This window comes from Periplaneta americana, chromosome 13 (assembly GCF_040183065.1).
Source record: "Periplaneta americana isolate PAMFEO1 chromosome 13, P.americana_PAMFEO1_priV1, whole genome shotgun sequence".
In the NCBI taxonomy this organism is placed as follows: domain Eukaryota; kingdom Metazoa; phylum Arthropoda; class Insecta; order Blattodea; family Blattidae; genus Periplaneta; species Periplaneta americana.
The window spans coordinates 40,410,552-40,433,538 of record NC_091129.1 but is presented as its reverse complement, the minus strand read 5'-3'; the positions used below and the strand labels follow the sequence as shown (position 1 = coordinate 40,433,538).

Sequence of the window (22,987 nt, the reverse complement as noted above, 5' to 3'; positions counted from 1 at the left end):
ATATCAGCACTATTAGCGACTCAAAATAATAATAATAACAAAAAAATGAAAAAATAATGAACTTCATAAATCAATGTCTGTCAAATTAAGGTTTAAACCTTCCCCTTTTTTATTTTTAAGTTTACCTCAGCGGCCGAGTTTACCCCAATTTGCGGTATGGAAAATAGTTAATTTCTCAGGAAATAGGGAGAGGAGTTCACCACGCGATGTACCCTACGAGATATGCCCTACAATTTTGACTCTTCTCGCAGGAAATATGGAGTTTCAATGGTTCATAAATATATTTAGGAATGAATTGAATTAACCGTCCACGTACAAACAATTATATTATTTCAAACCATGATACGTGATCAGGGCCATGATTCAGTTGTAAGGAGAAGAAAGAATTACGTTTATTCCCAGCTTCTGAAACTTGTAGATTAACTGCGTGTGAAATTCTTCTAGGATTCTAAAGTAAAATTAATAAGAACCATATACACTTACTGTATAGCATAAAAATATAAAATAAATTACGCAAAACCCGTTTTCTGATGTGTTATCATATGTCGTGTGCACACTTTTAGCTTGCCTGCCGCTAGGGGGCTACTGTCGCGCCAGCTGTCAAATGTTGGCATTTGTATACGTATGAGTTGCGCGACTGTATGTTTTAGACTGTGGTAACACTCTGAAATGATTAGCCAAGATTCCAAATGAATGTTCAACACAACGACGAGCTCTGCTTAGTCTATAATTAAAGACCCGCTTCCAGTGGCGGCTGATTGACTGAGGCAAATGAGGCCGGGCCTCAGTCACTTGGCTTAACAGAAATAAAATTTTGTGTTTTTATTTAATGTATTAGTTATTTGAATGAAGCATCGCTGTAGAAGCATTTTAAAACTTTGTGATGTATATAGACCTGTTTTGCAGTAAAATTTACTCCTGAGGCCAGAATCGTTCGTGCCGGGTCTGGTTGTGGTGTATATAGACCTGTTTTGCAGTAAAATTTGTTCCTGAGGCCAGAATCGTTCGTGCCGGATCTGTCTTCTGAATTTCCTGTTTTTTTTTTTCGCGGGGTTTGAGCTTGCGCTTAAAACGTTGTAGCCGAGGCACAATTCGTCTGGCCTCGTGGCCTGGTCAGGTTTCACTCCTCACATCCATGGGCCGGCCTCAAGGGTAGAGTGGGGTGGGAATAGCAATGGTGACTTGTCTTCCTAAATAGGCCATAAATAACACAAATTCCAGCTCTTTGGCAGGCAGAGACCCACATTATTCCCTCCCCTAATGTCTCAGTTTATGACTTAAGGGAGGGTGTTGTACTATTGTACTTCGTGTAGTGAATCTGGGCCAATGTTGTTATGTATTTCGAGAAAATATAAACAGAAATAAATGCGAGAAATAATGCTGGTGTAGTTAATTCATTGTTAGAGTGTCCTTTTTTCAAGAAGAAATAATATTGAAAGAAAGGACGTTTTAAATAAAGAGAGAGTCTACCGAGATACCTACGACATCGCTGACAATTTTTCTGACAGATAATCTTAAAACGCGAGTTTCTGTTGCATCCTGGTATGGGCAACATAAATGGTTAAGTGGTAATGTGGTGTAAAATAAACTTCTGTGTTGGCCTTGTTCGTTGCTGTCAAGGGAAAAAAATAAAAAGAACAGAAAGGAGGGGATTTTCAACACATAATGTGGGTTGCTTCATCACACTGAAACAATCACTGAAACTCACAGCATAACAACTTATTTGGTGAGTGACATTATTTTTCATCATTAGTAGGCTAATAATAATAGACTAATAATAATAATAATAATAATAATAATAATAATAATAATACAGTAATCATGGTATTAATAATATAACAATAATTAATATCATAAATAAACATTTCCTATCGGAGGCACTTAAACTAGTTGCATCTGGCCTCACCGAGGATTTCGATCACCGGCCGCTACTGCCCGCTTCTCTTTCTCTTGGGTAAGGCTTCGTAATATGTTCTTGCAGTGGAAAGGCATCATCAGCCACTATAGCGTACGGTAGATTCCTGTTATTACCAATTGTTGCATTTTGTGGAAAGTTTTCTTTTGCATTTTCAACAATTTGTGATAGTGTACTACGCCTGTATACACCACCGTCACTTATGCGACCATTACATCCAATATCTATGTAAGTGAACTTATAGTCTGCATCTGTTAAAGCGAGCAACACTATACTATCCGTCCCTTTGTAATTATGGTACAGAGACCCATCTTCACGTAAACACCTGAAAGCCAAATGTTTACCGTCCATTGCGCCTAGACAGAAAGGGAACTGCCATCTTGCTTGGTAATTCTGCGCAAGTTGTTTCCATTCATCCTTCGTGCCTGGAAACTAGAAATCAAAATTTATTAATGGATGTTAACTTTTCTTTGTTCTAGAAATCCTCATTAAAGAGAAATAAGTCCTCTCTCGGAAGGCCCTGAAGATGGCCGAAAATTTTGCCAACATCAAAGAAGACGAATTTGATGTATTCAGAAAATTCATGGCCACTGAACTAAGGAACATTACAGACAAAGCACTTTATCACGAAACAAAGTGGAAAATTATCCAGGTTATGACAGAAGGCGTCCGCAGACAATTGGATATGAACTCATCACGTGACGTAGGGCTTTCAACATCTTCTGCATCGTCACGATCATCCTGTTCACGGTCAGGCTTAGATATCAATGACCATAATTATTATTACAGTGGTGTAGTGTTAGTGAATGTGACGAATACCATTACTGTGACAATTAGTGAAAATATTGATAATTGGAAGTGCACGTTTAAATTAATTGCATTTAATTATTAGAATTACCAATACCATATTACTGGATTTGTTAGTATTATAATTATTATTTTATAGTTTTAACTTTTACTAGAATTAATAATAAAATAAGTAATATTATTTATAATTGTGAGATTTCTTACCTTCAAATATTCGTCCTTTAGGGCATCATACACAGCTGCGCAAACTTCGGGAACAGCGTAGCATAGGAAGGGTTTTGACAGACGTGTATAATACTCCATACTTTGATATGATTCACCAGTTGCTAAAAATCTCAAGGTGGCAGAGAGTTTTTCATCCGGCGAAATAGATTTTCTTAAGGGGACACTCAACTATATTTTGGAACTTTTTTCCTATTTGACCAATCTTTTTCAAATTTGGAGAAAAAGTTTAATATACACATGGAAAGTAACATGCAAAATCTCAGCTCATTAGATCCACTACTTTTCAAAATAAAAAAATATTTCAATTTTTAATCAATCATTAATTGAAATATCACTTTTAATTATCATTTTTTATTTTTTGGCTTTGTGCATTTGACTGTGACTTCTCAATGAATAGGGGAAAAATTCTGCGTATTGATTTAGTTCTGTCACGTAAATTAGTGTAGAAATTTAATTTTTCATTTCTAGGACACTTTTTCTCCAATTTTTAAGTTGAGTGTCCCCTTAACCTGGTATCTTGTTTTGCAATCTTAGTTTCTACCATACTTAGTAATAAACGAAAATTGTCTTCGTCCATTCTCAAAAAGTTTCTGAACGAAAACTGATCCTCTAGTAATAGCTCTTTACTAAGAACATGGAATAATCCTTTTTCCTGTCTTCTGGATATCCATTTCCTTTCCCACAGTCTCTTTGATTTTCCTTTCTTCTCATTAGCGCAAGTTAACAAAACATTCGCAGCTGCAGAAACTAAAACAGCTGCTTTTCTATTGTTCAAATCCATTGTCTTAATTTAAATGCTCACCACATCACTCACACATGGCTCGAGCTCGACAACTAGCCTGGAGTAGCGGACGAAAAATCTGCTAGGAGCGAACGATGATACTACATTTAGTCGACAGAAAGCGCTGCTGGACAAGTTGCGCCGACTTGTAGACGAGAAATCTGCCAACTGTAAATGGTGATGTTACATGTAGCCGACAGAAAGCGCTTGATGTTGCGCGACAAATAGCAAGTGTAAATAGGGACTTAGTTATAACCAGACATCGGATTCTAGGGCAAATGCCTATTTTGTTTCTTTAGGAGAAAAGTAAAAATAATTATTAATATTTGTGTTTCATGGAAATTGAAAGGTATTCAAAGAGTTTTATAGTGCCCTAAAATGCCCTAAAACGGTTATTAGAGCCTAATTTGTTAATATTCGCCTAAAAATGCCTAACTCACTGTAAAGTTTCGCATTTTACTCTTACTTTTTTATAATTTATACATGCATTCACTGCGAAATTTAAGGCATTTAAAAAGTGGAAAGTTTGCTTCACACCGGCCATGAAACCATTGATAAAGGAAACAAAATGTTTTGAATCTCACGACACTCGCAATAGATTTCACTGAATTTAACATGTTTGGAGGCATAAATGCCGACAAAGAACCAACCTTAGTTTTGAAGCAGGCAACAATCACAACATGTGCTGCTACCGATTCAGAGATATACTATACTATAAAAATGACTGTTTTCGGTCTGAAACCGATTAGCTGTACTGCCCTTCAGAGTGTCATAAAATCACAATTTTTGGAGAAAGAGTGTTTTTGAAATATTTATGAAAAGTCGTAAAACTGCGAATTAGTAGGGTAAATCGTTACAAAATATTTAAAAGAATGGCCCTCCTAGTGTTAACACTACCAGGAAATGCAACAATAAGTGGAACTTTGTATTTTTGTCCAATTGAATCTCAATAACAACGGTTCATTTGAATGCTCGTTAACAGTTGCTCTTTCCCTCACCTTATTTGTGTTGAGAAGTTTTGAGCGGTAGGACGTTTTCCTGTGAAGTTTAACGCGATAATGCCGAAAAATATAAGTGCAAAATCTACATTGATCCGGCAATGGCTAACAGAATATTCAGAATTCACTTATGATGGAAAAATAATATTCTGCAAGATTTGTAGCAAACAGGTATGTAACAATAGTTGAAATATATAAATTCTATTAATTTTAATGAGTAGGCCTATAATATTTATACATTGACTGAGCTATCCTGAGGTATAATTCTTTTAAGACCACTACACTTTAACCTTTTAAATTCCGATAGTTAAAGTATTTGCAGGTCATTAAAATTTTGATTGTTCGAACCCACTAACTTTGTGATAGAAATACGGCAATACAACAATTAGGATTTTATTTTAATTCAGTTTACTTTACATTTTTAGATTTCGCAAGAAAAGAAGTGCCACCTAAAGCAGCATGTGCAAGGAGCGGCTCATAAGGCTAAAGTTCAGCAGAAAAATCAACTGCAACAAACTTTACTAACACAGCCTACTTCATCCAATCTCAGCAGCAATTTCTATGCTGATTTAACCAGAGCGTTTGTTGCTGCTAACATTCCCTGGAATGCAATTGAAAATCCGGTTTTAAGAAAGTTTTTACAAAAATACTGCAAACAAAATATCCCATCTGAGTCGACTCTAAGAAAAAATTACTTAGACAGAATATACAATGAAACTTTAGCTTCCATTCGGGAGGATATAGGTGATTCTTACATATGGGTCTCTGTGGATGAAACCTCAGATCCTATGAATAGGTATATAGCAAATATGGTAGTAGGAAAACTTAGTCCTGATGGACCTTCGGTTCCACACCTCGTATGTGTTAAGGAACTTTCGAAAGTGAATAGCCAAGCCATTGCTTATTTTGTAAATAAAGGCCTACAGTCGTTATACTCAGGTAATATAGACGATTCTAAAGTTCTGTTGTTTTGTACTGATGCTGCCTCATACATGGTTGCTGCAGCTCCACTTCTTAAAACATTTTATCCTAACCTCACGCATGTAACCTGTCTAGCACATGGCCTTCACAGGTTTTCTGAAACAATCCGGAATGAATTTCCTCTTGTCAATTCGTTTATTTCTAACACAAAAAAAAATGTTTTTGTAAAGCCCCATCCAGGATTTCAATATTCAGAGAGAACTTACCAGATATCCCACTCCCACCTCAGCCGGTTGTTACACGATGGGTAACCTGGATTCAGTCAGTGGTGTATTATTCTAAGTATTTTAAAGAAGTGGTCACAGTTATTGATAAATTACCTGAAACTGATAGTGCAGCGTGTGTGAAAGCAGTGAAAGATTGTCTGAATGACTCACGAGTGAAAAACGATATTGCCTACATCACATCAAACTTTTCTTTCATACCTGCAAGCATTGAACAATTAGAACGTGAAAAACAATCTCTTAGTAGCCAAACAGCAATAGTAAAGGAAGCTCAAGTGAACATACATTCTGCTTTGGGCGAAACTGGGAAAAAAGTTAAAAATAAGTGGGACAACGTATTAAATAAGAATGTAGGATTTTCATTGTTGGAAAAAGTATCAAGAGTGATATCGGGGGAAAGTGTAAATGTTCCAGTAAGTATTGATGTTTCTATTGTAGCTAATTTAAAATTTGCGCCTCTCACATCAGTTTCGGTTGAAAGAAGTTTTTCTGCTTTCAAAATGATTCTCAGTGACAAAAGGCAAAGGTTAACTGTGGAGAATTTAGAAAAAATTCTGGTGGTGTACTGTGCAGATAATTATAATAAAGTCTGAGCATGGAACTGAATTTCAATAACTTAAAATGAGTAATCTTGATATCAATAATCATTATTTCATTAGTTTCAATATATTAAATTTGTGCAGCTCTGTTTATAAATATAATATAGTATTCTTTTTCAATGTTTAAACATACTTTTTTGTGCGTATTTTAGTGTATAACTAAACATTTCAGTGAAAGAAATAAGTATGATACCTTGATGTGCCTAAAATGCCTATTTTCATTAAAATAGAGCCTAATTTTACAAATTTTGAGCTTATTTTAGGCGCCTAAAACTGCAATTTTTAGTGCCTAAAAATCCGATGTCTAGTTATAACAATCTAGCAATCACAGTCTAATATATACAGTCGCGAAGCTCAATTCGTAGTAAATATGCAAACATTAGGTAGTTGCTCACCACTAGTATCGCTAATATCGCCTCATTACAGGCAATGCAAAATAGTACCATCGCAGTCTATTGTTTCTAGCACCCTCAAAACTCAAACTTCGTGAGTGTATATAGTAGACTGTGCTAGCAACCTTGGTTGAGATGCGCACGCAGTCTAAAGCTTTGCATAGGAACAACGAGTTAGAAAGAGAAGACTATAGAGTGGCCATGTTGTCCTGTACAGCGCTCTTTGCGGTGCCACCGCGAAACACGGCAGATCTGAACTAAGCGCCCACATTTGTAAAAATTCGTCTGCTTACAATGTTGTATAACGGAGGTAAGAAGTACAAAAAAAAACGAAGAAAAAACATGCCTGTTGTGTGTGCTGCATATAACTGCAATGTCAAAAGGAAAAAGACAACTGATATATCATATTTCATGTAAATTTTATGAAGTTAAGTCCATAGTTTTGTTAATTAGCAGCATTTTTTTCATGTATAAATGTGTAACAACGCCCGGCATAAACAAAATAAATGGTTCACTGGTAATGTACTTAAACTAAATACGGATAAAACCACTACGATTTCATTTCAGACCCAGTGAAAAACAAATAGCAATACAATATTAAAATTGTATTTCGACACCGGCATCCTTTATTTCTGCTCCTTCTGTCCTTACTGCTTATAGAAGAAGACGATGAGCTGTAGCTTACAAAAAGTAGGCCTATTTCGAAGACAAACGATTAATCAAATAAATGGTGCACTAGTAATAAAGTTAAACTAAATACGGATAAAACCGCTACAATTCCGTTTCAAACCCAGTAATAGCAATCAAATATTAAAATTGTATTTCGATACTCGCATCCAAAATAACGCAAAACTCTAGGGTAGGTCGTATTGTTGTTAGTATTTTGACTGGAAGGACATGAAAGAACATAATTGATCACCCACGTGCACTAATGGGGTAAGTATAAATATATTTCGTAACTTCTTACCCCATTATTGTACGTGGGTGCTCAATTATACACTAATAATAAACTGTGGTGCCACAGCCCTTGAAAGGCTCAGACAGACTGTTGGCCTCACGTTCACATTTCGATAATAATTGAATCGCCCCATGGAGAAAGGGCTTCAGTCCATTAGACCTGGTTTTGAGAAAACTAAGGAAAACAGTGTGTACTTTGTATTCCTTTCTGCATAGAACTCTGAGCCTGACGCTTCAGTTTCTGTCTTTCCAAGCATTGGACTGAATACCTTTCTGCACAGGCTGATGGAACCATCCATAAAGATATGATTTCCATCGATATCTCGTTTTTTCAAAATTTGTGACTGAAGCCCTTTCTGCATGGAGCGATTCAATTATTATACTTTACTGTAACAAAAAAAACTGAAAGCGTGTTTGGTCATGTTTTACCCACTTTACAAGCTTGGAGATAAAGGTTGTTTACTACAGTTAGGGCCTACTTTCATTCTATATCTTATTGTATAATAAATAGTTTTGCAACGTTGCATAGGAAGGGTCTCTCGTGATAGCTGCGAGCCCCTACCACGCCGTAGCGGAGAAGTGAGAAATATGTTCCCAAATTGAAACAGCAGAAAGCCGCCATTTGTTAGGTAGAAAACGCGCGGCATTTCGAAACCGCTATTTGAATACGTGTTGTATTGCGTATCCGAAAGCTAAATGTTTATGTTTAAAGGAACAATACTTCCTCTGCGATACCTTTAATACCGTGTGTCTGCTGTCAGCAGAGTTGCTAGGTTTTCTGCGAGGGAAGTCGGGATATCAGAAGCTAACCTAGAACATTAGACTTGTCAACAATTTAGCCTATCATAAGTTTTATAGCAGTTTTCTGCACAGTGTTCACGTGCTTTTTAATGTAATAGGCCTATTCGCCTCCGTGAGAAACACTAAAATACGAAAGACACACAGTACAGTAAACACTACAATAATTTTTTCTTTTACTAACCGCGAATACCCTATGTTTTAACAATTTGCTAATAAATTAATTTTGGAACCGGTACTGCAACAGTTTCACTATCTGACGATGAATCCATGTTTAAACATAGTTCACTAAACTATAAAACGCAGCAATTGTATGGCTCTGCTATTAGTGTAAAGTACGATATTAAAACACTATCTTTCTTGCCAGTCAACGCACTTGAAATACACAATGTTTACTAATTGCGAGAACAGCGACTACGGACCGGAACGGAATAATCAACAATGCGGTGGAACTAGAAGAAGTATTATTTTGCGAGTTTAGTTGCCTTACGGCAATCAGCTGGGCTACCTCATAGACTTACTAAATATCCGCGGGTTATCTCTGTGTTTACAATGTTACTATTTGAGTCAATATATAAATGAAAATATTGGATAATAGGAAATACAGACTAATTTGTTTAAATATGTTCAAGGCTAACAGTTGTAAAATCGGGATTTTTGTCAATCCTGACTCCCTTTAATCGGGACTCAATCAGGAAATTGGGAGAATCCCGCCTAAATTGGAATACCCATAACCCTAGCTGTCAGCCATAGGTACTGTGTTCAGACTTGCATCATTTTCAGAGGAACTCTGAATGTAAACATTCATAACCACGTTAATAAAAAAATTAATATGTCAACTTTTTAATTCAATCTGTAGGTTAAACTGCTGTATGAAGTCAAAAAAGTAGTAGCAGCAGTAGCAGGAGTAGTAGTAGTAATAATAGCAGTAGCAGCAGCAATAGCATACGAAAATGTTTCATTAATCCGTAACTAAGACAGGAATTACTTTCAATCAGTTATATTGAAAAAAATATATATTTATAATTTATGCAGTTTTTGTATGTTTAAGTTCGGTGAATAATTTTATTTTATTATTCATGTATGCACTGAAACAACAGCTGTTTGAAGAAAATGAATTATATAGAGTGAGTGAAGGACAATAACAGTGTATAATAACGTAGTTTGAAAGGTAATTACTATCTTCGAAATGAGTTGAACACACTGAATGGTTCAGTGTAGGGTAGAAATACTCTATGCAGATTGCACCTATCCACTTTCGGTTAAGGGAATCTTTACTCAGACGAAACCTGAAGCATAAAGAGTCACATGGCAAGTACAATAGTTAGTCTTCTGTAACACAATATGGAGAAAAAATCATCGTAGAAATTAAGGATTAACCAGTGAAATATAACATTCCTTCCTTCTTTATCGTTACATCCGTGTGCATTGCTGCAATAAAAAGCAGCACACGAAAGAACCATACTTATTCAGCTCTACCAAACAAATGACCGCTCGTCGACTGTTCAATTTGGGAACATAACACTAGAGGGCGCCAGTGAGCGGTTATTTAGTAAGTGTATGGATAGCTGTGGTGTTTGTAAGTTATCTTCCGGTTTTAAATAACACCGAATTTACAAAAATGCATGTATAAATTAGTCGAAATGGGGCTGTAACCGGACATTGCATGTCGTTTGTATTTTCTTGTGGCATACAATCTAAATTAGTGGGTGAAATTGACTTCTTGTGTAGGCCTATTCAGATGTCATAGTCCTCTCTTTCACGGCCCTTTTGATGTTCGCCGTAGACTGGTTGTCAGCCTAGGAGTTTCGTTTAGTGGAAGTGTAGTTTAGAGATGAGCTTAAACGATATTTTCAAGTATCTGTGACAATTAAATATCTGTGACTTTTATCTGTGATTTTGTCACACCGATATTTTATATCGATAAGTAAGCACAATATGCATGAATTACACCGATATTTTGTCACACCGATAAAAACTAGCAGGAAATATTGAAGAGCAATGAAATGTGAATGCGATTTCTCTATACGCGCCACACATCAGTGATTTATATGGGAAAATCCAACAAATAAATTATGTACATGTACCATTAATAAATAAATAAATGTCAAAAGTTAACCTCTTGTATCAAGAGGTTATATTATAAATATTGAATCAATTGATCATTTTTAAATGTAGTTGGATATGGAGAAATTGAGGTTATGTGATTATCCTAATCGTTTTAAAAATTGATCATTTTTATTGTATATAATATAATGGATAATTATTTTAAGTCGTGCATTAACATTATAATATTCAGTCATAGAACAAAAATTAACGAAACATAAGTATTCGGAAAAACATTGGAAAATAATTACGAAACAAAACAGTTGTTCAGATAGGATTTTACAAAAGATAAAGTGGTACTGGTAATCAATGGAGTATTATTTAAATCGTGTAATCACTACATCATTTATAATAAGACGGTAAAACTAGCGCTGAAGTAGTTTTTGCTATTTCGGACGTGAAAATCGTTGCATTTCTAAGGAATTTTTGTGGAGATGCAGTTGTTCGGATTAAACTAGCGCTGAGGTAGTTTCGGTGATATCTGAAGTAATCACATCATTTATAATAAGATGGTGAAACTAGCGCTGAAGTAGTTTTGGCAATTTCGGACGTGAAAATCATTGCATTTATAAGGAATTTTTTGTGGAGATGCAGTTGATCGGGTTAAACTAGCGCTGAGGTAGTTTCGGTGATATCGGAAATGAAAATCGTTGAATTTGATTTTTTGTGGAGATGCAGGTGATCGTATATGCAAGGCATAGCAAAGCCTAAACTAACCAAACCTAATCTGTCACAGATTCGTATATGTAAGGTGTATGCGCGGAGTACGAAGAGAACTACCTCAACGCTAGTTTAGTTGTTGATCATATATGTCTAGGCATAATAAAAGCTTAAACTAACTAAACCTGACCTGTCACAGATTCGTATATGCAAAGTGTATAAGGGGAATACGAAGAAAACTATCTCAAGGTTAGTTTAGTCAAATAAGTTACCCACCAAATTAGCCAGTTTTGTCTCGTTCGGTTTTAATACTATAGGTGCTGTTGTCGGCTTCTGAGAAATGCTTCGAAAGTTCGGAAGAGCATAACGTTCAGTGACATTATTAAGATAATGTTGTAAGCTCCTTTAACTATTCTGTTTGTAATTAAAAGTATGACTGAAAAAATATTGCTACTGCGTAAAAATTGAGTGGAAAATACATATAAGTTAATATGAATTCACAGTTATATGAAAATGTAAAGATCTCGGAGAATGCATAAAATATTTATAAAACATATATAGGCTACAGACTAACTATGAAAACAAAAATTTCAGACTGATAATTATATTATTATAATGCCGCTAATAACTTTGCAACAAATCATCACTTTGCAAAAAATAATATTGAAGAAAATATCACGAAAAAATAATCAAATGTCACCGCCCGATTGCTGTTACTGTATCATGCGCATGCGCAAACCCACGACGTAGAGGAGAAAGTTCTGAGAACGTCACAGACTCCCTGTTCCTAAGAGATAATAGTACTGAATTGATCACTAGTGATATTTTAGTCACAGACTACTGAATACGGAGCAGATTTCGGTAGCGATATTTTGTCACAGATATTTCGCATCATCAGTCACAGGTTCATCTGTGACAAAAAAATACCTGTGACAAAATATCGGTTTGTGAAATATCGGCCATCTCTAGTGTAGTTGAAGAGGTAGGTTGCAATTGTTTACATTAAAGATATAACTATTCTAAGTAAACATAGGCTTTAGTGTGAAGATTACTTATGTTCTAGGCATTATAGGAACTTGCTAAAATGCCATGAATTTATAGTATTGATTAGTAGAAATTGTTGTGATTACTGGGAGAGCTGTAAGGTCACCGAACCCGATCTAAATACGTAACTTACTTATATACGAAAATCGTCGTGCGTGAATGAAGAATACGGCCATATTCCGTTAATATGACTTAATTTGAAGCAGAAACTGGAGTACGTTTCAGTGTCGCCAACATAGTAGTAATACTACATGCCTAATCAAATCTAACCTAACTTCTCATATGATACTACACTCCTAATCAAAGGTAACTTAGGGCCTGTACTACGATCGCCTGTTAAAGCTCCAGATTCGTATACTCCAGTTTAGCAATCTGGAAGTTAAATATTTTGTTCTGTACTACCAGCGGATTTTAACTGCAGGATTGTTATCCGGAAGATATAGTAACATTTTTATTACGTTGGCAATGAAGTTACTGAAAATGTAGTGAAATTTATTGCGTTGGTATACCTTTCCCCGCGTATTTCATGTTTATATTCCGTGTTTATATGGTACTATTTATTTTGAGGTTTTATTGTAAGCGTTGTTATTATTTATTATAATACTGAAGCTCCAGCCAAGAAAGTAACAGAGTGAAGAACAGAAAATTACACATACTGTATGAAGAAACTTTACATGGAAGCAAAGGGTAAGATTTTAAAGGTTATGTTTCTTTTCGAATAGTAATAATTCCTACAATACGATAGTATTTTGGTTTTAATTAGTAGGCCTAAAGAGGACGGGTGCGGGTTCCAGCAAAAGTGCGTTTTTCTCCATAATCATTGTTTTATTCATGTGTAACTGCACAAGAAGTGTAGGTGGCAATTATTTTTGTATTGTAATTAATATTAAGTGTGCTTTCAGTTTGTTGTATAGCCTACATTATTAGTGAATAGGGCCTATTTCGGTAATTTTTTTTAGAAATAGTGTACTTCACGGCTTCAAATCATGGGTCGAAGGCACAGTAACTCGTTTAAAAAGAAAAGTTCACTGATACTGATAATAATGAATGATGTTTTTGGCCTGGGATTTCTAACCAACATTAGTACAGCAAGGTACACTGTTCCTAGCAAATTACCAATATTTCAGCATGTTAGGCCTACGTATTTTACTGTTAGTAAATGGACGGATATTTTGTATTAGGCCTATAATACCATTCGATCACAGATAGGGCCTAACATAATTTTTTAAAAGAACAGCATGATGTGGAGAGACGTTTCCACTAAAATGCAATATCTGTTGCTGCTACCAGTTCGACTATAATCACTCACTGTAATGCACATTCAACACCTCGTAAAATAACACAGAAACAGAAGATATTAAGTTTTTTCCAAAGTTTCTATGTACAGTATAGTCATATGTTTGATATTGTACTGACAATCGTCCAGTAAAAGCTCTTGCTTATTTAGGTATAGAAACTTAGATAAGGGAAAAAGAGAAATACAGTATATTTTCTAATGTTGTAGGTTGCATATGGAATTAACTTAGTTTTACTTCCTTTTTAGTAATATAGAATGAAGCATGGGAAGAATATACCGTAGTAACATCAGCACAAATACAAGGACCTGAAAACAGATGAGAAGCAAATTTGAATTCTTGGAAAAGAACACAAAGAAAATTGCTGCTGCAGAGAGACAATGCAGGCTACAAACAATTGGAGCCCCTCCAACTGAAGCAAAACCAAATCCAAACTTAGCCAAGGTAAGTGATTTAATTCTCCTATCAATTGAGTGATTTCTCAATGATTTTTATTCATATTCAATGCATAAGTTCACTTATATGTTAATTTATACAATTATTACATAATAAGCAGAGGAAATTGTATAACACAAGTTTGAATTATTTTCATTTATATATTTATTTATTCATTCACTCATTTATTTATTTATTTATTTATTTATTCATTCACTCATTTATTTATTTACTTACTTACTTTTGTTACAGCCGAAGTAGTAACTAAACAAAGTTCCACTGATACCAGTGCAGCTAATAACACGAATGAGGTTAGTGTGTAAGGAATTAAGAGTCAGAAGAAGAGACGATGAGCTTTAGTGATAAAAACAAAATATTAGATTCTTGAAAATTGTTATACAAATTTAATTTAATGTCGGTATTACATTATAATACTATTATTTCTTTTTTATTTACAGTACCATTCAGGTTCACAGTGCGATTCTTTAGTTTTTGAAGTGAAACTGGACATCCCAACAATATCTCCAGGTAATTTGATTTATACTACAAAACGTTCTTTCACATTCTACGTATGATGCTTACTTTTCCAATCCGAAATAGCTGTAACATGTAAACACATTTTCAGCCAACATGTTGAAAATAAAACTAACACACATACTATATGAAATCTGCAGCAAGCAGTAGATAAATTAGATGCAAAAGTTAAAAAAAAAAATGTTAAAATATAAATTGTACATAATGATGAAATGGTCACAAGAAATGGATGTCTTAAAAATTAAACATCATTGTATTATAATATTATGTGGGAGTTGAGTGGGAATTTGAAATTTATAAATGTAAGCCTAAAAATAGAAAGTACACTAAACTGAAGAATTTATTTTGAGATTTCTCTGTAATGGGTTTGTAATTAGATTAGGCCACATTATGTTAAGTTGTATTTCAATTTTACCGTGAGGATTCTCACTTTGAAACTTGTGAATGATTTCTTGTGTACAGAAAAACTGGAAAATATTTCTTCATAAGGTAAAACAGAAACTGACTTCACTCTATTTACAATAGAACTATTTGCTTGGTTTTCTCTCTCACTTTTTTATTGCAGCTTCACTTTCTTATTGTTAAAAATGAGTTTGGATCAATAGCACGTTAGAAAATACAATACTGTTACAGCTGCTGACTTTGAAGTGTCCACACATTTATGATAAAACATCATCTTTCTCCAGAATTAAATATCTTAAGAATTAATTCCACTCTTAAAATATTACAGAGTCAGCTGGTGGAGCAGATGAAGGTCTTCCACTGTACGGGTATTTACACAGTGTAATGAAAGTAAGTTTTAAGTGAAATTACTGGTTTATTCAGTGTAGGTAGTGTACGCTAAACCCAGAAAGGTCTGAATATAAGCATATATCCCTCTCTTAAATATTTCAGCTGATAATGGGATAATAGCTGATCGAGTTACACCCCAAGGGTGCTTAAAAACAAAAAGAAAGAAAGAAAAAGCAAGCCTCTGAGGAATGCATTAGCCACATTGAAAAATCTTTCTCCATCTGTGAACTGTAAGTTTAATGTTGACTTAATTTTACTTGAGATGTTAGAAATTCATGAACTTCAGTACTATTACAGTGATTTCTTTAAAAAATACATTAGTTGAAAGTTGGATGCTAACATTATAACATAGAATGATTTGAAATAAAAGTAAGTCATATCCTCATATTTGCGAAGAGATGGGGTTTGGAATATCAAAAGTAAGATTTGGAGTTTTTACATTACTTTTTCCTCCTCTTTAATGGGTGGTCTATCTACAAGGACATCTTCAATTAGTGGCAGAAAGTAAATGCTACAATAATCACCCATTCTTTATGTTTTAACAAAAAATATGTTTAATTTTGTTGACCAGATTTGTTTGACCTGGATGACTGGGAGATTACTTCTTCTCATCCTTCTAATGGAGTGATAATCTCTTGCAGCTGTTCTTGATCCCTGTGGTCTCTGGCCTCTGCTTTATCTGCTAGTCTTCAGGATTAGGTTCGAGTCAGGTGATAATTATTAGCTAATCTAAGGTTTCTGGTTGGGTTCGGGTCTGGTTCAGATCAGGCCGAGATGGGCCGGGCCTAAGAATTATGGCCTGTGCAGATCTCTAACAAATGGGGCTTATAGCTGAAGTTGGCTCTGCCACAGTTTTCCAAGTTTTGTGTATTTTCATATGTATTTGTGTTGTGTTTAATTACAGTTACTGTGTACTCTTATGTATTAGCCTGTATATTATTAATTTGTAAATATGACATGTACCATAGCATATATAATGAGACAGTGGATGTAATAAATGATTATGCTTATTGTGTCTCCTGAAAAATGTCGTGTTTTGTTCACACAAAATAAATAAATAAATTTTAAATTTAATTGCAGCTATAGTGCATCTCTCTTGTTTTAAGTACACATTCACAGAGTACCTGAATACAATTGAAGCATCAGCTGGAACAACGTTGTAAGTTACAAAATTTTCATTCTGTGTGTTTCCGTGTAATAACGTATGTCATGTTACCTTGCTATACTCCTTGGCTTGCAACTGTCCATCAATGCAGTACGTGAAATTTGTCCACTCAAAAGTTTGCTACCCTCATAAGAACAAAGTTGTACGCATATACACATTTTTGCAGCTCCTCTAAATTTTACCAAATATAACTTATAACGTTGTTCCAGCTGACGCTTCAATTAATGTGCCTCATGAAAAATGTTGTTTTACCATATTTTGCTTATGTAAAATAAATTTGAATTGCAGATACAGTGCATTTTTATTGTTTTAAATAGCCTACAGTGTACCTGGTCATAATTTTTAAAATGTATTTATCAAACCTTTGTGTTTGAATCATCTTAGCCTGTTAAGACATCACTGTGAGGGATCCAAGCAATAAAATATATTTAAAAATATGAATATGTTTGCATACATGAATCACTAGGCCTAGCGTGAATGAAACAGCTCCCTTGCAAAACATAAATGCCAATTCCAAAACTTTCAGGAAATGAAGAAAAACTGTCACGTCTAAAATTCAATAAACTGTTACAGTTTGTTAAATAATAATACTGTGTATAGCAAGCATATCTTAAGTCTGATTAGTGAAATATGTTAGATCTACTCCTACTGGTGAGCTATATATGCAAGGAAGGAGAAGGGAACTTGCCACCCTACCACATTATCTCCTGACAGTTGTCTCATGAGTGATGCCTTATTGGTATTCCGGTCTATCTTCGGAGAGTTGACTAAACAACTAGCAGACACAAAATGAAACAGTTCTAGGAAAACTTTAATCAAGCCCTATAATATATACATAAAACCTGTATTAAAATACTATTCAGAAGTATTCGTAACAGCATCAAAAAGAGAGACAGAATCCCTTGGGGTGGAAAAAAAACAAGCCTTGCACTTAATTACTGGAGCAAATAAAACTACTCCCAATGAAGCATTAAAAGTCATCACTTCAATTAAACCAAGCAGCAAGTGCAGCACTAGCTCGATTGACAACAGTTCCTGCTGTAACTTCGTGGACCCCACAAAAATCTCCTACTGTTGTCAATGTTCTCCCAGTGGCATAGAATCTCAATGCCAGTAGTAGTTGGTCCATTGGAGGTAAGGCATTATTTCTGGAAAAATGTATAAACAATCAGATTTGGTTACACCTTTACCGGTAAATCTTTACAATAGCGTTACCAAAAGAAGGCAAGGACTCCCTACAGGATAGCCTGGAAAAGAGGTTTGGATGCAGTTTTGACATTTTTTTTTTTTTTAGACAATTGTAAATATATGCAAATCATACTAACCTAACTGCCACTAATTCGATCTTACGAAAACTTGTCTTTTCCCTTTAATTAGTAAGGAAACACAGTAATGAAATGAATGTGCTGCCCTTCCCTGCCGCCTACCCTTCTATCTCGATAGAGCAATCCCGCCTACCCGTACCTCTCCACCGCACTCCACTTTCACAGCAACTTTCCACCTTTATTTGGGAAATTGGTGTCGGCACTCAATTTTTCTTTCGTTTATGGTACATATGACTTGACTAGAAGCCAAATATGTGAATACATTTGTATCATAAAATGGTAACGCAATTGTGAAGAAATGGTAGTTTACCATATAAAGGATTTTGATATATTATATACAGTTATTATTTTTTATATAAAAGTATTTTGAAACTGTTATTATTGTAGGTTGCCCTATATTATTATATCAATCACCTTCATACCTTGTAAGGGCAACAGAACACCTGCATGAAGCAACATTCTAACCTCACTTCTACTGTATTACAGGTTACTGTACTTCAAAACAATTATTATAGTGCTATTATATACAAAATATTGATGTAATACCTACCGAAATAGTGTAGCTTATTATTAACTGTGTACTTACGAGCTGTGTCTTGTTTCAGTTGATAATTGATTTCATGTAGTAGGTTTCGTTATTCGAAACTGTCTAAAAAATTTCTCGTCATCCCACTCTTCAAAATTATTTGGACGCAGCCTAATTCGTTTTGCTGTTCTGATATAACGAAGCATCTGCTCCAGAACTCATCATCAGAATCAGTATCAAAATTAAATTGATCCTTCAAATCACCAGCTGTACGACGTGCAGCCATCTTGATTTCAACACCGAGTTCCAACCTCCGGATAACGCCTATCTGCTACTCTGCCTCCCGGATTGCTAATCTGGAAGTTTAGCCTCCAGATTGCACATAACCAAAAGTCGTAGTACGCAATTACAACCCAACTTCCGGATAAATATGCCATCTGCCGGATAAGTTTAAACTAGAACTTTATCCGAGAGTCGTAGTACAGGCCCTTAAATATATAACTATTAAATAATTATTAAATATGTACATATTATGAACATAAAATCAAAATATTCAAAAGAAAGTGCTTTGCGGTACCAACTTTGAACACACTAATGTGACAGCAGTGACCATGTTTTTCGGCATGCTGGAAACTGTTGGTTAATGCCCATAAAGAAATCTGGAAGATATATCACAATCATTTACAAAAATGGTATCACAGTGCCAACATACGCACACATATTGAATAAAGTTTTATTCACGTGAGCCTTCCTGTTGTAGGCCTACTTCTCCTGCCTAATGTCTCTTACAAGTGTCCAGCATAGTCAGCAAGCATGGCAGCGTCCACCTACCTTGATATCGGTGTTTCATTGCGCAAATATCTTGGTGGAAACGCTCACCAGTTCATCACTCACTTCACTGCAGTTGCTGGGGAAGAAGTCCAAATGTGAGTGAAGAAAGTGGACTTTGAGTGACATATTGCAGCCTAACTCATGATACTTCTCCAACAGATTATTCACACGTTCAATGTAATTTTCCTCCTTGCGGTTACCCAAGAAACCTTTTACTACGCCTTTAAAGGTGTCCCGTGCTGCCTTTCTTTTACCATGAAGGACGTGATCAAAGGTTCTGTCCTGAAGGAGTTTACGAATCTGTGGACCTATGAAAATCCCTTCCCTTAATGCAGCAAGCTCAGCTTCGTTTTTAGGCAGCTCAAGATCTCGAATGAAATCATTTAGTTCGCTCTGCGTTAGTAGGTGTGGCTCCTTCAGTGTTGCATTGTCTGGCACAAAATCAGAATCAGTCGATGAGGGCCCAGGTGCTTTCTCCATGTCATCTCTGTACTCTTCATCTTCTTCAGTCTGCACACTATTCTTTGGAGGACGAGGTACAGGGAGATCACTCCCTTGTGGGACCAGTCTGATGGCTGAAGGAATGTCGGGCAGGGGCGAAGCTGAAGGGTAATCTGTGAGCCTAGAATACCCATGGGATTTTCAAGAAATAAGCGCATTTTCATTTTCCTGTTTCCATTGGTATAAGTAAATGAAATCTCTAGTTTTCGGTATTATGCTCTCTAGTTACGGAAGGATTGACGCCAGCTCCTCGGCGCGGGACCAGCGCACAACTACATTGTGGCTACTCACCAATGAGTTATATACACTCACTGAATGAGGAGACTGCTTCAAATCAGGCTCGCTGCAGCTGATGGAGAAAGCATATGCCCATGCGCCAAGCGGAGTGCTTGCATACGTCACTAATGCTAAACCGTGTACTGTGAAGTCTGGGAAGAGCCTAGACTCTGGACGTGCTCCGGACGTGTCATTCAGCGTTACCAACCTTAATACTAGTGAGTCTGCTACAAAGGTCCCGAAATTCAGCTACAAATACCAAAATGAAGCAACACACATTCACAGAGTAATAACCAGAATCTATGACCTATGCTATAGTTACAATGTTCGAAGGCGGAAGTGTTGGATATGTCATTCATTAATTTAGGGCCAGTTCATTTTTGTTGCATAGTCGACTCCCAATAAAGACACTGTCAGGTGTCGGCGAATTCACGAATCCAGGAATTGACCATTAAACAATGGGCGCAATTCACATAACAGGGAAAGAAAACTGAAAATAATAAAGTTTTCCTTGCCATAAATAATGGTCGCAGTGTCCGGAATTCAGTCCTAACTTAAATTTTCTATTATGTTTTCGTAATTTTTTTTGAGGAAGCGAGAAACTTCTTATGGTTATTAGAGTGTGAGAAAATAAAATTTGATGGAAGAACGTGTTTACAAATAAAATCGAGTATTCACAAATGGTCATTCGATCGAATCTCATTCGGCTACACTTTGCCATTCGACTACGACCATTCTGCTAAAAGCTACGTTTAGCCGAATTCGGCCACGGTTGGCAAAGCTGCAGTCTGTCAGTGTGTGAGAAATTATGGTATAAAAAAAGTATCGCCGATCTTTTTGGCCCCTGAAATTTTAAATGTTAAACAAAGAAGCGAGTCACTGTCCAATTTGTATGTCTCCCAACCAGCTGCAACCCCCTACAGACACCATCCTGCCAAATGCCGTGACAGTAGAAGTACACTCAGAACTCGTGTAAATAGTCCTATAATGCCAATAAATTAAGAAAACCAAATCTAATAAAACGTTACAGGCTGTGAGTTTATTGTTATTGTTAGAAATTTTTCCACAACACTATCACTACTGCTTTCATTGTATTTTGTTATTATTATGATCTCCATTTGTCAAAGTCGTCAATATCAATAGCGGTCTTTTACATTGACGTTTCTTCCCTGATTCACTCATTGATAATCCTTCAGCTTCATGTTATTTTTGTTCAGGCAAAATCCTCTTCACCTTTGTTTTTCTTATTTTTAAGTAGATTATTTTACAACGCTTTATCAACATCTTAGGTTATTTAGCGTCTGAATGAGATGGTGATAATGCCGGTGAAATGAGTCCAGAGTCAAGCACCGGAAGTTACCCAGCATTTGCTCATATTGGGTTGAGGGAAAACCCCGGAAAAAACCTCAACCAAGTAATTTGCCCCGACCGGGAATCGAACCCGGGCCACCAGGTTTCGCGGCCAGACGCGCTACCGTTACTCCATAGGTGTGGCCTTCACATTTGTTAGACATCTTGTTTGCATCTGCTACTTATTTTTTACTATTCTGGTTATTTCCTCATAAAATTTTATACATTAAGAACGATCTCTCTTGTTCATCCTCTTTTAGTAGACCTACTGTATTTTAGTTTAAAAGTAATGGAGGCGTCTCGCCTACAGGTCGATTTCTTCTAAGCAACTGAGTATATTCCTTGGTGTCAATGCTCCTCCCTTGTCTACCCGAGTCCCTTTGCTTGACCCAATCCTGCACAGGACCATCACCATAAAGGCTCGCTTGCTAACTTCCTCTTTCCTCACAAGTGACAAAAAGATCTGCGATACTTATACTAGAGGACAGTATTCATTTTTCGTCGGTCTGTTTTCGTAAAGTGCAGTTGTGTTCATTATTATCGTGTATCATCCATTATTCACTTTTCGTTTTTATTCAGTCAACTGTGGGTGCGGTATTTCGGTACTACGAATACACTTATAGTATAGAATTCGAATTAGATTAGCTACTGAAACGAACGTGAAAATTGAAAATACATTTAACGGTTGGTAAAGAATACTTCGTGAAAACAAACTTTTTCTAATGACACTTTTCGACGCAGGAGCATGACTGTATTGGTTAGCAGCAGCGTCTTTAAATAACCACGCGATGAAGTGAAGTGAGAGCGGTATTTCATTTCATGTTTATTTGTGAGTTTAAAAACCTGGATCAGTGTAGTGATTTAATAGTGTATCTGAAATCAAGACCATTTTCTTCGTTGTCCTATGAAAAGAAATGTGCAGTGAAAGAGAGAAGACCAAAACCTCATCTAAACATTGTACAGCGTGATAAACATCAGTCACGTAAGTTTCAGTCTCAGTGGTATGACCAATATGAATGGTTAACAGCAAGTGTAACGACCGGCAGTAAAGAATGGAGTGAAACCGGGATTGCATGTATGAAAAACTTCCATCGTAGAGCACGAAAACATCAAATTTCTAAGAAACATATTCTTAATTGGGAACAATATCATCTTCTGGGACAACTCAGAATAGAGCATGCTCTATCAGAAGCGGCTCGCCTCTCGAGTCTCAAGCACAACGAAATGGTGAGTCGCAATAGATGATATCTTGGTAGACTGATTCAAGTCATCTGCTTCTTAGGAAAGCAAGAGCTCGCATTTCATGGACACGATGAGAGCGATCAGTCAGAAAATAAAGGCAATTACCTAGAAATATTGGACATGCTTGCGCAAGAAGAGCAGTTTGTTAGAGAAAAGTTGGAATCCATATCGGGCTTTAAAGGGACTTCAAGTGAAATCCAAAATGAATTAATTGAATGTGCAACATTA

At 35.9% G+C, this 22,987-nt stretch overlaps 2 long non-coding RNA genes across 3 annotated transcripts; one reads left to right on the top strand and one right to left on the bottom strand.

Moving 5' to 3' along the window:
• Positions 1–14,071: 14,071 nt before the first annotated feature.
• LOC138711817 (uncharacterized) lies at positions 14,072–16,321 on the top strand. 2 transcript variants are annotated; one of them, XR_011335477.1, is made up of 6 exons: positions 14,072–14,226; positions 14,470–14,528; positions 14,676–14,745; positions 15,482–15,543; positions 15,646–15,773; positions 16,115–16,321. It is a non-coding gene; the product is annotated as an uncharacterized lncRNA (long non-coding RNA). The 2 variants fall into 2 exon arrangements; XR_011335476.1 differs by having other exon boundaries at positions 15,646–16,321.
• Positions 16,322–17,498: 1,177 nt separating this feature from the next.
• LOC138711554 (uncharacterized) lies at positions 17,499–19,046 on the bottom strand. Its single transcript, XR_011335378.1, has 2 exons — positions 18,620–19,046; positions 17,499–17,856 (listed from the first exon to the last, which is right to left on the bottom strand). It is a non-coding gene; the product is annotated as an uncharacterized lncRNA (long non-coding RNA).
• Positions 19,047–22,987: the final 3,941 nt, after the last annotated feature.